Raw genomic sequence first — 16,581 nt, 5'->3', positions numbered from 1 at the left:
GGATGTTGTTGTTGTTGCCGCTGTGGCGTTGGTGATTGTCTCTGTTGTTCTTGTTGCTGCTGTTGTTGTAGTTGTGGTTGCTGTCGTTGCTGTTGTTGTTGCCTTCGACCGGGAGAAGAGTGTCTAAGGCGTTTCTTCTCGGCGCCCTCAGCATCCCCTCCGGGACGTTTGCTCACCCCAGTCGTCTTCACGGGGAACACAAGCCCTTCCCCGTCGCTGCTACTACTCGAGTTCTCCATGGACTCGGAAGGCCCCTTGGCAGGAGATCTCTCCACCGCCGAAGACGCATGCGCCTCGCCACCTGTCTTCTGGGATGTGGCAGCTTTACCTCCCCTACCGGCTCCGGCTTTTCGTCCTTTCCCCTTGGACGGATCTTGGCTGGTGGCGGCTTTCTTGATGAGTAAGGTAACTCTCCCCAACATCTTGACTTCGGGAAATTCTGCAAGAGACGTACGAAGCAAGGTTAACGAACCAGCAAGCAATGAGAAAGAAGATAAGCAGAAGACAAGACAATCAGCAACATAAAAGCACAAGCAAGTCCGCCAGCAGGGAACAAGGAACAAGAAAAAGAAAAGTTTGAAAGGGACGACCATGCACGAGAAACGTGGATGGCCTTCCCCGAGCAAAACAAAACACCGCTTCCTGCTCCAGGAAGCTCCCGTACTCCTTGAAGTCCGGGAATGACATGCTGAGGGAAGAAGGGTCAACCATGGTGACACCTTCTGGCAGACTACCGTCACTCAGACACCCGAGGAGCTCATCTACCCTATCGCAATATCTGTCAAAGGGTATCCTACGCGGATCTAGCCTAAGGAAGCGGGGATCGAACCCCATCTGAGAGGTCCGGGAAACCTCAGACAGGCTGGGGGTGTGGATCAATCGAAAACTAGTCTTACCTCTCCTGGAGGTACCAGCCCCCGGAGTCCCTTCGTTGGGGTAAGCTGCGGCGTGGCGAGCCTCGATCTCCTCTTCCTCCGGCTGGGGGTCGGGGAACCTCTCCGCCCAACTAGGGGATAAAGTATTCTCGTCCCGGGCTGCTTGGCTGATCACCTTGGACAACTCCAGGGCAATCTGCTCCCGGGTGTCAGCTGACACCTGACTTTGCCCCCTGCCACTCACTGGCTCGATGTTTTGGAAAGAAGCGAGTAGCCCATACTCCCTCAAAGATTCAGAGGTCACAAGTCCCTCCACTTTCAACTCTTCCTCCGAGAGCCCTTCGTAGAACTTTGACCTCCTTATCATCTCTGCAAAGCGAGGTGTACGCGGAACGACTTCTGCAAAATCCAAATACAAGAATTTGAGATCCTCCCGAAAGGCGAATCAAATGTAAAGAAACAAAGTTGAAAAGGAGAGGAAGGAGCACTTACCAGGGACTTTGAAGTCCAAAGATAGGGCTAGCACCCTCTTCAGTGGGAAGCCAGTCGTCAGGAACCAATACTCCCGGAGGTCTGGAACCCTTGCGGTATGACAGGTGGGACACATCACGTCCGGGTGCCTCTCCAGCCTGTAAAATCCCACCTTGTCTGGATGACCTCTCATGGGCTGAGATTTCAACCCGTAGAAGTACAGCACCTCCTCTGGGGTAGGAGCCTCCAGGTTCCGGGACTTGCAAAAGATGAACCACCCCGCTAGGAGCTTGTAGCTGGGGGGAATCAACTGGAAGGGGGCAATCCCCGCCTTCACACAGAAATTGGCAAAGTAACTTCTTAGGGGCAAGTGCGCCCCACACACTATGTGTGCCCAGCTCCAGGCACCAAAACCCTCGTGGCTCTGACTAGCCGACTCGCCCAGCACCGACAGACGGTGCCACATCAGGCCTGGGATGTTCTTCAGACCTGCCTCCGAGGAGTACAGCTCCAGCATGCCGTAGTTCCTGAACAGGTTCGGCTTCTGGTCCATCTCCCAGATTGAACTATTGGTAGACGGTGGGCTAGCCGCGACCACTTTTGTCTTTCCTTTCCCCTTTGCGCCGGCGACAGGAGAACCCTTCTTCTGGGCAGAATCAGCCTCTACCACAGCGATGAGTTGTTCCTTTGAGATGTTCGTCACTGAACAAAAGAAACAAAGAAGAAAACACTCTAAGCAGTCAGTACCCTTGTCATACCCTAGTGGTATCAAAGGCGTCGGGGAGACCCTCCCCGAAAACTGCTTGGAGAGGCTCCCACCGAGCTTGCCGAAGGGTTGGCACCATGCCACCCGAAGGGCAGCAAGGAACCAAACTCAGACTCCGAGCCTAAGCCCACCGAGAGAAGTGTTTTTCCAGAGAAAGACACCCTAAAGGCGTTCATGCTTATGCCCTAAAACAGCAAACCAGAACAGCGCAAGCAAGACAAGGAACGACTTTCCAAACGCAAATCGTCAAAGCATGCAAAGAGATTACTTATCGACTCACATCAATCGCATGCCTATCAAAGCCCTATTCACGCATGCACATAGGCGATACTAGCAGAAAACTCAACTCTAACAGCTACCAACAACCTTAGGTTTGGGAGGAAAGAGCAAAGTAGAAATACTTACTGGTATTCGGGTAGTTGAAGGTTGAAGGAGTAACCGGATCATTGCACAGCACGATCGCGAGAAGTAAAAGCTGCAAAAATGAACGGCGATTCCAACCCTGAACTTCGGCGAATAAACCCACTGCCAAATCAAAAGAAAAGTTTCTAAATTCCTTACCAAAAGAAGTGGCAAGTTCGAAGGAATGGAAGCTTGGAAGCCTGAGAGTTCGAAGGTTTGGGAATCTGAAAATCCGAAAGATAGAGAATTTGAAAGCGTAAAGAGGAAGAAAGGTCCGTTCCCTCATTTTTATAGCAGGAAAGAAGTCGTTTCGAATTCCTCAAGTGGACGGTACCGATCTTCCCATTCCGTGTGCATCGGATCCAACGGCTGGAGATGAAGCGACGATCCTATTTATGACTCCTCGGATGGGAATAAAGTATTTATTTCCCATCATTATACCACCTCGGGCCCGGTGTACCATTAAAAACCATCAAATCATTACTCAGATGCCTGACGCACGCATACTCAGCCGGTCGCCTCACGCACACGTCTTGGTCGCAGAGCCATTCCCGGCATGACGCGTGGCCCTTGCCGCGCTTGAGTACTTGAGTTCAAACAGAAGAAATTTCCTTTCTTTTTCATACTATCACTCAAGCGGGAAAGAGGAACCCTTCCAGGAACACAGGAGGTGGCCCCTCGCCTAGTCTAAGAAACCGGAATACCCGGAGGACTGTACAAGCTCCCGGATCTCTCAAAGCTCCGTGACCTTGGGGGGTAAATGTTATCCAGATTTCCGGATAGCGTTTAGATGAATATCCTCGGGGAAGCAGAATTATCAATGTCTTTCACGGTAGGTGACCAGAGCTCGCGGATGGACAGAAAGGCTTCGCCTCTCCCGTTTAGTGTCCGCTCCCGAAGGGGTATCCTTCGGGGAAGCTCCTTCCAGGAGAAGCTCTTCAAGTGGTCTTCGCGGAAACAGTTCCGTGCCTCGCATGGAACAAGACCAGGGGGTCGAGTCATGGAGGAGGCATAGTTGGAATGATATCCGCCTGACACAGAATCCCGCCTGACACGCCCGACAGGTCAAAGCCGCACACATCCCAGCACGCCTAAAAGTACTATTTCGCCTACTGTTCCGCTGAAAACTTGGAAAAGACGGCTGCCTTTGTGCATTCCCCATACTTTCACGTAAATATACCCACATAGAGCCTGGTAGCCAGGTGACTACGGTAATTGTATCCCCTATTTATGGCTGGTGTAATTAAGACTCATGTGAGTAGAGAAAAACCCTAATCCAAAGCCCTAGCTATAAAGACCCCCTCATTTTACAATAGGGGGGACGGCCAAAAAAATCACATAGCAAGAACTCTACTAAAATCGCTCTAGCTTCATCTTCTCCAAGAGAACCCGAGAGAAACACTGTGAGGTTGTGAGTTCCTTATACACCAGCTGTTTGACTGTTATTCTCTACAAGTATAATAACATCGACTCGTGGACTAGGGCTCGTTAACGCCTGAACCACGTAAAAACACTGTTTGTTTATTTACATTTCTGCATTTCTATAGCTCTTGTCTTTTTATTATTCCATTCGTATTCGTTTCCGAAAACCTCGGTAAACAATAACAATCCCCCACTTGGTTAAATACAAGCAACATTCTCTAGCATAAACAGTTTTGGTGCATAAAATAAAGTGCCTTTCGATTTGAACTTTACCTTAGTGAAAATACCCAAATGTCTTATCGAAATCATTAGTTGCTTAAAGTTTAAACCAAGTATTCTATATGATAACATTGGTGATACCTCACACACCTCCACCACATCTTTTGTTTTCCCACTTTCTCACTTAGCACTATCATGGCCATGTTCTCATTTCTTCATGGACTTTCCGGGGAGAAACTCCAACTCCCATGAGAGGCGGCACCACATCTAAGTCCACATAGGTGAAGTTCTTACAGCATCTTTGCTACCTTTATAGATGCTTGTTACACTCAACATAACTTCATTAAAAGCCCTAGGCTTAACCCTAACTCGGTAGCAACCAACACTAACCATCTCGGATGGAACTCATCATAAATTTTAGTGTTGAAACTATTCACTTATCAATGACTTGTTCTTACCAATTGAACTCTTTCCCTTTATTTATACAAGTTGAGAGTTGGGTTTCATCATTGGTGAATCTATTCTTCTAGGAGTTTCAATCCCATCCCATTTGAAGTAGAACTTACTAACCTTCTCACAAGAGGTTTTGTAAATGGATCTGCTAAGTTCTCACTTGTCTTAACATATGAGGTCGATATGATTCCACCTTGAATCGATTGTCTCACATATTCATGTCTTAGACTAATATGTCTAGACTTTCCATTGTACACACTATTATATGCTCTATCAAGAGCATATTTGCAATGTATTGAAGCTTTTGATACCATGTACGAGGTTAAAGGAATATCCATCATAAGATTCCTAAGCAACTTGGCCTCTTTGTCGGTTGTCGCTAAAGCTATAAACTCTGCTTCCATAGTTGAGTGTAATATACACGTTTGCTTCTTGTAGCCCCATGAGATTGCACCTCCTCCAAGAGTAAACACCCAACCGGTGGTGGAGAGATTTTCTCCTACTCCCGATGTCCAATTAGCATCAGAATATCCTTCAAGTATCTTTGGAAAGTTTGTATAGTGAAGACTATAATCTTTGGTCCCCTTAAGATAGCCAAGAGTTCTCTCAATAGCTTTCCAATGCTTGATATTTGGATTGCTAGTAAACCTACTAAGTTTACTAACCGCATATGCAATATTCGCTCTTGTGCAATGAGCGGCGTACATTAGGCTACCTATTGCACTTTCATATTCCAATTGACCCACTGGTCTTCCTTTATTCTTTTCAAACTTAATGTTTGAATCAAATGGTGTATGTGCCTCTTTGATTTTGAGATGACTGAATTTTTCGAGCATTTTCTCAACATAGTGGGTTTGACTTAATACAAAACCCCCACTATTCCTTCTAACTTTGATACCTAGAATGGTACCCACCTCTCCAAGGTCTTTCATTTTAAAGTTAGAAGATAGAAACATCTTTGTTTCCATTATTCCTTTCATGTCATTACTCAAAATCAACATATCATCTACATATAGACACACAAGTATGACATAGTCACCACAAGTCTTAGAGTATAAGCACTTGTCTGCATTGTTGTGTCTAAATCCATTAGAAACAATGACTTTATCAAACTTCTCATGCCATTGTTTTGAAGCTTGTTTCAAACCACATAATGATTTGAAAAGTCTACAAACTTTATGTTCATTTACTTGAAGAACAAAACCTTCCGGTTGTTCCATATAGACCTCCTCCTCGAGATCCTCATTTAGGAATGTCATTTTGACATCCATTTGGTGAACACAAAGGTTGTATATAGATGTTAAGGAAAACAACAACCTTATAGAAGTATTTCTTGCTACCGGTGCATATGTGTCAAAGTAATATATTCCCTCTCTTTGTTTGAATCCTTTAGATACTAGCCTAGCCTTGAAGGTTTGTATGGTGCCATCGGTATGGTATTTCTTTCTAAATACCCATTTGCACCCAATTGGTCTGGACCCCTTTGGAAGGTTAACCAATTCCCAAGTGTGGTTTGACATAATTAAATCCATTTCATCATTAATTGCCTTCTTCCAAGAAGCAGAGTCCCTTGAGGACATTACTTCCTAGAAGGTTTTGGAATCATCTTCTATTTGAAGTACTATTGGATGTTTCCAAGTAACTTCCTCATTATCACCTTCAACTAGGTATAATGTCTCTATTGGAGAACACTTCTCACTTGATCCCAAATCTTTGAGCCTTTGGCTCCTTCAGGCAATTGGGGTTGCTCACCAATTATTATAGGAGTCTCCTCTTGAGGCTCTCTAGTTTGAGTTGTCTCTAACTTGTTTTCATTGCATGAGATGTTCTCAAAGAATTCAACCTCTCTAGATTCAATTATTACATTAGACTCCAAGTCTAATAATCTATAAGCTTTGCTATTTTGGGGCATAACCCACAAATGCACATCTTATAGCTCTTGGACCCAACTTTGTCCTTTTTGGATCGGTGCTCTTGCAATAAGCAAGACACCCTCACACTTTAAGATAACCAATGTTTGGTTTCTTTTCTTTCCATAACTCATATGGAGATATATTATTTTTCTTCATGGGAATACGATTCAAAGTATGACAAGTGGATATCAACGCTTCACCCCACAAACTAAAATTCAATTTAGAGTGTAATAACATGCATTAATCATCTCAATAAATGTTTTATTCTTTCTTTCCGCTATGCCATTTTTTTTGTGTGGAGTATAGGGGGTTGTACATTCATTAATTATTCCATGTTATTCACAAAACAAGTTAATTCATTTGAGAAATATTTACTGCCCCTATCACTTCTAAGTATTTTAATTTTCCTTTCAAGTTGATTTTCAACTTCTGCTTTATATAACTTAAACACATCAAATGTTTCATCTTTATTTTAAAGCAAATATACATATGTGAACCTAGAGAAATCATCAATGAAAGTAATAAAATATCTACTTCCTTCTCTAGTCAACATCCCATTAAGTTCACCTAAATCACTATGTATCAAATCTAGCAACTTAGAGTTTCTTTCAACACTAGGAAAAAGTTTCTTTACTATTTTAGATTTAACACATAATTCACATTTTTCATGCTCAAAATTATCACAATCAATTAATCAACATTTGACAACCCTTTTAATTGTGCTAAATCCTATATGTGCAAGTCTAACATGCCACAAAGTAATAGAATTTGAGTCAAGAATATAACAAGAAGAAGAAGAAACTTTATTGTTCACATTGTCAATAAAAGTAAAAAATTTGAACATGTCATCACAAGCATATCCCTTTCCCACAAAAACATTGTCGTTAGATAAAATAAGCTTTCCGGAATCTATCACAACCTTGATTCCTGATTTTCCAAGTAAATTGTCACCCTCAAGGTTTCTACTCATTTTTGGTACATACAAAATATTAGTGAGTAGAACCCTTCTTGGTAGAAGTGAAGAACAAGTCAATGGTTCCCTTTCCTTCAACCTTGGACCTTTTCTCATTGCCCATTTGGATTTCACGCCCTTCCTTTGAAGATTCAAATTTCTTGAATATAGTTCTATCATAGGTAACATGAATGGTGGCATAAGTATCATACCACCACCCACTCACATTTCCATGTATGGCATTAACCTCACTTAGTGTTGCCACTCGATCCTCTTGGGCTGAGTTGACTCTTGCCTCATTGTTATGGCTCCTCATGAACCTACAATCTCTAGCAAAGTAACCATTCTTGCCACACACAAAGCAAGGTCCCTTGGAACTTTTGAGTTGTCCCTCATTCTTCTTGGGCCTCAAGGGTTTTTGACCCTTGCCCTTGTTCTTGCCATTTCTTTTGCCCTTGTTAGGAGGATTTGTCACAACATTGGCCTTAAAAGTCTCTCCATTGGACTTCTCTTCATTCATATCTCTAGAGAAAGATTCCATCTCAATTCTCAAGTGTTTGAGAATTTCCTCCAAATAAATCTCTTCATTTTTATGGAGAATATTTTTCCTATAGACTCTCCATGAAGGAGTTAACTTGGCTATAATGGCACCTACAAGAAATTGTTCCGACAATACAATTTTAAGAGTAGACAATTTATTCACAATAATTTGCAGCTCATGAATTTGAGGGAGAAGAGGTTTGTTGACCCTCGATTTAGCCAACGACACGGAGTCAAATATACGACAGGATATAGAACGACGCTTGAAAAGACAATCTAATGGAAAGGAAAAAACACCAAGAAATTATAGTGGTTCGGCCCCAGTGATTGGTAATGACCTACGTCCACTTAGTGTATTGTTATTATTGAACTTCAAAGATGTGATAAAAAAACTAGGGTTCTTTGAGTTTCACAAACCTTGGAAGGATTACAATAGAATGATCAACAATCACTATAGCTCTTTCTCTCTTAATATCAAGCAAAAAAGATAATCAATACCAAAAGTCCCTTCCTTGAGCTATTTCATGCATATTTATAGGCTCAAGGAGGGTTACCCATTCTAACATATCCTATCTTTCCTTAACAATCGCGTATCAAGGATCATTATGAGGAAATATTCAAATGCAATTAATATTAGATTACAACTTAAGAAGGAAATAAATCGGGCTTCACGACTAGCCTGGTCGTATAAAAAATTTGAGGCGCGCTTCTGGTCGATAGTCGAACAACCCCTTTGCCTTTTAATTCTACCACGTGTCAATCCACGTGTAAATAATCTATGCCACGTCATCAAAAACCATTTTTGGGTAAACATTTGCCCCCCAAGTTTACTTATTGCGACCAACAATAAGTAAACTTAGGAAACCGACTCTTCAAATACCCCACGAATTCTGTCAGAACCGCCCATGCCTTCTCAAAAAACATGACCAATCAGTTCTAATCAAGTCCTTTCAGTTTCCCAAGAATGTGTCCGACGGCTATCACGCTTCCCCACTCCTTGAAAAATTACCTTTAATGATTATATTGGTAACTGCTCCTCGGCTAGTATATATGACCCTTCAGAATCATTTTTCAAATTTTACGTACTTTTGCCTTCCTGAAGAACATTGAAGAACTCGTGTTCCAGAGCCCAGAAATTTTCAAACATCTACACGCGGACGTTTAAAGCTTTCACCTTCAGACTTTACTCTTTACCTGAGTAAGTTTTATGAACTTTCTTGTTTTTTAAGTTACCATATTTAACCGCTTCATGCTTGCCTTCATCTTTGAACCCTTTTGTGTTCTTGGCTGAAAATGTATGGGGAATGTTTGCATGTTGATAGATGATTAATAGGGTAGTGAAATATTGTTCCGTAGGAGTTAGGAGCTAGTTTGGTAATCGAGATTGTAGATTTAGGGCGTAAAATCGAAGTAAAAATTTGATTTTTAAACTAGGTGAAAAACTGGGTTTTTCCCGCCCCTTCGGAGTCGAAAAAGCTTTTTCCCAACAAATTTTTACTTTCGCTTTTCAATCTGCTTTTCAAACTACTCGTATAGAACTTAGTGTTTCTGTTAGAATGTTGCTGGTCGTGTACGCGAGCAACGTTATTCCAACTCTCAACACAAGCTTTTAAGCTTTACGTCTTATCTCCCCATTTCTCTATTCACAGCTTTCATGCAAGATCCGTGGGGAGGAGAAGACCCATCGATGACCACTTATTGGCTCAGCTGCTTGAGGACGAGGAGCAACCATCATCGCTAATACCTTACATCCTTTTTTCTCGTGCCACTACAAACACTCCATCTACTCTTATTCATAATATGGCTCGAACAAAAACTACAACCCAGAAAAAGAAAACTCCCAATCCTTCAAATCAGCCTGCTCCTCGGGCTGAAATTCCCTCGACCAGTGGTCGAGCAAAAAATACTCCTGACCCCAATATCCAAACTCATGCTCAGCCCCGAAATGCCATTCAACTAGATGTTGAATGGTATGTTGGCCCTGAAAGCCGGGTGACGATCAGGATGATCGCCAACTACAGTAGGAAATATGGACTCCCGGGGGTGACATTAGTTCGACCCAACCAAGACCAATGGGCGAACTTGCCTGGAGGTGCCTTCAACACCTGGTCGAGATACCATATTGAGGCAGGGGCTACCTTGCCTCTTCATCGATTCTTCCAAGGGGTAGTCAACTACTTTGGGGTCGCCCCTTTCCCAATAACCCCCAACGGGTATAGAATGCTCGCCGCACTCTATATCCTATATAGCCACAAAAAATGGCATGTGCCAACACCCCATGAGGTTAATTACTTGTTTGACCTCAAATCTAACCCCAACCAAGAAGGTACGGGGTTCTTTCATTTCTGTCATTAGGAAACTGGGCGCACCTTCCTGACCGACACCACCCATATATCGAATGTGGGGAGGTACTACCAGGAGTACTTCCTCACGACCGACATGGTTGCGAACAACCTGGCCTTCACGCAAGGAGGTAATGCCCTTGTACCACTGATTGTTAGTTTTTCTTTAATTTTTTCTCATTTTCTTAGATTTTTAGTGCCTTTCAGGCCCATGGTTGCGACGAGACCCCACTCCAGACATGGAGTTAAGATCAGCCCTCTTGGCCAGTATGACTGACGTGGAAAAAAACGTCAAGCATCTGGTCACAGAGGCTAACCTTAGGCTGGTCGGCCTTTTGGCCCCTCATCAGGATGTGAGGGAGTCAACAGCGGGGAGTGCTACTGGCGGAGAGGTTCCCGAGCAGCACCCAGCCGTGGAACAACCTCTTCCGAGGAGGGCCACTAGAGTAATAATCAGGGAACCTTCCAGCACTCCGTGGGCTGCTGCTCCCTCCGCCCCAAAGGGAAAAGGAAAATAGAAGACCACTGAACCCCCTGCTCCTATCGACGAGTCTTCCGATGAGAACAATACTAATCTTTCGCTTTTAGATAGTTTTCCAATTCCCTGTCATCTATTTGACGGGGACGGTAACTTTAAGTATACTCCAATCTTAAGTTCAGATTTCTTCCAGGCAGTAAGCTGTTCAGTAAGTAATGTAGCGACCAATAGTTGTAGCACGGGTACTTTACTTATAATCTCTTCACTTTCACTTTTAGCCCCATATAAATACCTTGTCTCACTGCTCGTGTTGTTTCCTTTTGTGCAGATATGGACTCTGAGGACATGTTCGAGCATTATAAAGCTGCTGCCGCATCTTCTAGCAAGAAAAAGGACAGCAAGAGGGCTCGAGGGGAGAGCAGTAAAATCGCCTCAAAGAAGGCCCGAACTGATGACCCTCCAGCCACCGTCCCTTCGAAGGAGAACACACCACCTCCATCACCACTCGAGCATCCGGCCTCAACTCCTCTAGTCGACTAACATTCTAATCCTCCAACACTTGTCAACCAGCAGCCTACTTCTCAGGCCCCTAGCAGCCAAACACAGCGTAATCAGCCCGAAGGCTCCTTGTCCAGCATCATGGTCAGCTCAACCAGGGAGAGGATATACAAGCTCTCCAAACATAGACACAGTCAGGAGGCTATTACTGAAACCATTTCCATGGAGCCTGACTAAATACTCAACCGAGGGCTGAACGAGATAGTTAGTGTAAGTCACTTCCTGATGCTGGATAATTTATTTTCGATTCTCTGCCATCACTTTATCCTTTTTTATTTGATTATAGGGACTACTGACCATAATCGCTGGCTGGCGCCGTGCTGGGGCGATGGTGTCTCGGGCCAAAAATTTCGACACCAGGCTCTCTGAGGCTAAGAAAGCACTCGAAGAAAAAAATGCTGAGTTTCTCGAGAAGAACAATGAGCTAACTAAATAGAACAATGAGTTGCTCGAGAAGAGTACGGAGCTGTCTAAGCAGAAGGAGGAACTGCTCGAGCAAAAAGCCACTCTGACCAAGGAGCTGCTGGAGGTTCGGGATGGCTTGAAGAAATCCAACGAAGACAAGGAAAAGTTCAGGGAAAGTGCCAAACTCAACTATCAACAAGTCGTACAACTCGAGCTTGATTTGATTGCGAGTAGGCAGGAGATGGAGGAGCTGGAGAAGCGCTTGAGGAAGCTGAAGCAAAGAACTTGGAGAAGTACAAGGAAGCCACTCATCTTTGCTTCTACGAGTTCTGGAAGCACAATTGGGAGGCTAACTTCAACTATCTATCAGAACGCCTGAGTCGGACTCTAATGTCTCAGTGTGCCATTCGCCTGGAGGAAGAAGAGAGGGCTAAAGTACCTGCTTCCCCGGAGATTTCTCTGGCAATAGGGATAGATGGTGCAGACAACGAAGTTGGCGCAGCTGTCGACCAGGACGTTCCTCAAGATCCTCCAGCCCCTTAGTCTTTTTCCCTTTTTTTTTTCTTGATAGTTTAATTACACGACCTCCTGGTCGGGATGTAAAGACACTAATTTTTTATTGCTGCACGGGCAGCTATTTTCCTTTTAATCAGACAATTACATCCAAGTAATACTGCTCGTGGTGTAAAGTAATTCATTTTTGATATTATAACATCTTTTTATTTTATTATAATATCTTGTTCGCATGACCGAACTTAGCATAACACTTTGGTTTGATTTAACAAAATAACAAAATTTTGAAAAATACTCTAAGTACCTTAGCATGCTTTCACTTATTTTGCTCATGTGTTTACATACCTTTTAACAATATGCTTTGCTTACTTGTACCTTATATGCCCCCCAAGTGATCGAGGAGCTTTAGGTCCTTGGTCACTTGCCTTGACCAGAACCTGTTCGAACATTATTACTCGTAGAAATATAATTAGAATTATAATACAGCAAAACAACACACATAATGAGCAAATACTTGTAATAAATACAATAATTGGCAAGAAATGACTAGTTGCGCACAGTCCCTTATATTTCTCGTAATAAATGGATGAAACATGTCTGTACGAGTGATCAATAAAATCTTACACTTATAAGCGATTGGTCACATAAAATGACCAACCTTTTTTAAAAACTTATAAAAAGTAAAATTAATACAAGCCAATTCTTTAAGAAAAATTGTTTATTGGTAATACTTGCGCAGGTGTTCTCCATTCCAATAGCGAGGAACGAGATCTCCGTTTAAGCGTGCAAGTTTATAGGTGCCCGGGTGACGGACTTCTTCAATCTGGTATGGCCCTTCCCAATTAGGTCCGAGTACTCCAGCAGCTTGGTCGTGGGTGTTTAGAAAAAATCTTCGGAGTACAAGGTCTCCAGCGCTGAACTATATTTCTCACACTTTAGAGTTGAAATACTGTGCGACCTTCTGTTAGTACGCAACTACTCGGAGTTGGGCTTGTTCATGTTTCTCATCGATTGAGTCCAGGGATTCCATCAATAGCTGGTTGTTCGAGTCTTGATCATATGTTATTCTTTGATGCAAAGGCGGATCTAACTCAACAGGCAACATAGCTTCATATCCATAAGCCAAAGAGAATGGAGTATGACCCGTTGCTGTTCAGTGGGAAGTTCTGTACGACCAAAGTACTTCAGGCAATTGCTCTGGCCACGCCCCCATAGCTTCTTCTAGCATTTTCTTCAGTGTATCCTTGAACATTTTGTTGACTGCTTCAACTTGTCCGTTCACTTGGGGATGAGCAACTGAAGAGAAGCTCTTGATAATACCATGTCGCTCGTAGAAATCTGTGAATAAATCACTTTCAAACTGGGTGCCATTATCCGAGACGATCTTCCCTGGCAATCCATAGCGACAAATGATGTTTTTGATCACAAAATCCAGCACCTTCTTGGTCGTTATGGTTGCAAGTGGTTCATCTTTGGCCCATTTGGTGAAGTAGTCGACGACAACCACAACATATTTGACATCGCCTTTTCCCGTGGGCAAAGATCCGATTAGGTCGATACCCCAAACTGCAAACGGCCACGGGCTTTGCATCTGTTTAAGCTCATTAGGGGTTGCCTATGGGATTTTGGAGGATCTCTGACATTTGTCACACTTTCGCATAAACTCCATCAAATCTTCATTCATTGTGGGTCAGAAATATCCTTGCCTCAGGATCTTTTTTGACAAACTCTGCCCCCCAGCGTGGTCTCCACAAAAACCTTCGTGCACCTCTTTCATCAATTCTCTGGCTTTCTCCTTTGTAACACATCTGAGGAGTGGCATTGAGTATCCCCTTCGGTACAAAATTCCATTGACCAGGATATACCTAGCAGCTTGCCGCTGAAGGTTCCTGGCTTTGTTTCCATTCGTTGGTAACACGCCTTGCGTCAGATACTCTACATATGGCGCCATCCACGTAACTGCTATCTGGATTACTAGATTAGTTTCCTCTGCTTGGATGCTTGGTACAGATAGTCATTCGACTAGTACTATGTTCAGAGTATCAGCATCCTTCGCACTTGCTAATTTGGCCAAAGCGTCCGTGTTGGAATTCTGATTGCGAGGTACTTGCTGGAGACTATATTTGTCGAACTGAGCCAAGAGATCCTTTGTTTTTTTAAGATAGGTAACCATCTTTAAACCTCACGCTTGGTACTCTCCCGTGACTTGATTCACCATTAGCTGAGAATCACTATAGATGTCGAGCACTTTTGTATTCATATCCCTAGCTAACCGCAACCCAATGAGTAATGCTTCATATTCGACCTCATTGTTAGAAGTAGTGAAGTCAAATCTGATTGGGTAGTGAAACCGATGTCCCTCTGGCGTTATCAATATCACTCCTGCCCCAGCGTGGCACTCGTTAAAAGAACCGTCTGTAAATAATTTCCACGTGGGTGCTTGGATCTGACATTCAGGCTCGTTAGGCCCTTCAGTCAGCTCACCATTCGCAAGTTCAGTGAATTCCGCAATGAAGTCAGCCAAGGCTTGCCCTTTTATTGCTGCTCACGGTAAATAAGATATGTCAAACTGCTCGAGTTCGACTGCCCATTTTAGCAGTCTACCTGCAGCCTCTGGTTTTTGCAGGACTTGTCGAAGAGGCTGGTTGGTCAAGACCGTTATTGGATGAGCTTGAAAGTAAGGCCGTAACTTCCTGGAGGCCAAAACTAGGCAATAGGCTAGTTTCTCGATGGGCGGGTACCGCTGTTCTGCTCCAATCAGCCTTTTGCTTATGTAGTAGACAACCTTCTTGCACGCCTTCTTCTTCTCTTACTAAAACGACACTAGCGGCGTATTCCGTGATTGCCAGGTAGATGAACAAAGTTTCTTTATCGACCGACTTTGACAGGATGGGTGGTTGCGCCATATGTGTTTTAAGTGCTTGAAAGGCCCATTCGCATTCCTCTGTCCAATCGAACTTCTTATTGCCTCTAAGTAGATTGAAGAATGGGACACACTTATCTGTTGACTTTGAAATAAATCTACTAAGAGTGGCAATTCTCCCGGTTAAGCTCTGAACATCCTTGACCTTTGCTGGTGACTTCATATCGATCAGGGCTTTAATTTTCTTGGGATTGACTTCAATTCCTCTCGAGTTAACTATAAATCCCAAAAACTTCCCTGATCCCATTCCGAAGGAGCATTTTAGGGGATTTAACTTCATCCGATATTTATTCATGACATTGAAGCATTCCTGCAAATCCCTTACATTCTCTTCTGCTTTCTTCGACTTGACCAGAATGTCGTCAATATAGACCTCCATGTTTGTGCCGATCAGCTCCTTAAACATGTGGTTGATGAGTCTTTGGTAAGTCGCACCAGCGTTTTTCAAACTGAAGGGCATCACTTTGTAACAGTAGAGCCCTGTATCAGTCCGAAAGCTAGTGTGATCTTCATCAGGGGGATGCATACTAATTTGGTTATACCCGGAGTATGCATCCATGAATGAGAGGATCTCATGTCCTGCAGTGGCATCGACCAGCTGGTCGATCCTTGGGAGTGGGAAACAATCTTTGGGGAAGGCTTTATTTATGTCTGTAAAATCCACGTACGTAAGCCATTTGCCGTTCGGCTTGGGCACTAGTATTGGATTAGAGACCCACGATGGATAAAATGCCACCCTGATGAACCCATTCTCAGCTTCTTGACTTCTTCTTTTAAGGTCATTGATCTATCTTTGTCCAGCAGCCTTATTTTTTGTTGCACTGGTGGAAAACTCTTGTCGATGTTTAGGACATGGCTGATGACTGCAGGATCTATCCCGACCATGTCTTTGTGCGACCAGGCAAAGACCTCCTGGTTTCTCCTCAAAAACTCCACCAGTGCTTGTTTTGTTGTTGTCCCTAAGTTTTTACCGACTTTCACAACTCTGGTATGATTTTCTTCATCGAGTTGGACCTCTTCAAGGTCCTCGATGGGTCCCACTTCTTCTTCAAAATCCCCAAAGTGAGGATCCAAATCCCTATCCTCACTTTGGGCAACACCCTATTTGGTGACATTATCACCTGAGTGGGTCTGAACATCAATCGCCATTTGCAACTCCCTTTCGGTAGCATCTCTTGATACACCCTTATTCGCTTTGGTGATCGAGGCATTATAGCACTCCCTCGCCTCCCTCTGGTTTCCCAATACGCAACCTATCCCGGCGTCTGTTGGGAATTTCATGGCGAGGTGACGGCTCGCAGGTCGACTAAAATTGGTCTCCCAATTACAGCATTGTATGTCGAAGGACA

Source organism: Humulus lupulus, chromosome 3, assembly GCF_963169125.1.
Source record: "Humulus lupulus chromosome 3, drHumLupu1.1, whole genome shotgun sequence".
NCBI lineage: Eukaryota > Viridiplantae > Streptophyta > Magnoliopsida > Rosales > Cannabaceae > Humulus > Humulus lupulus.
The sequence above is the reverse complement of the archived record's forward strand: the minus strand, read 5'-3'. Positions refer to the sequence as shown.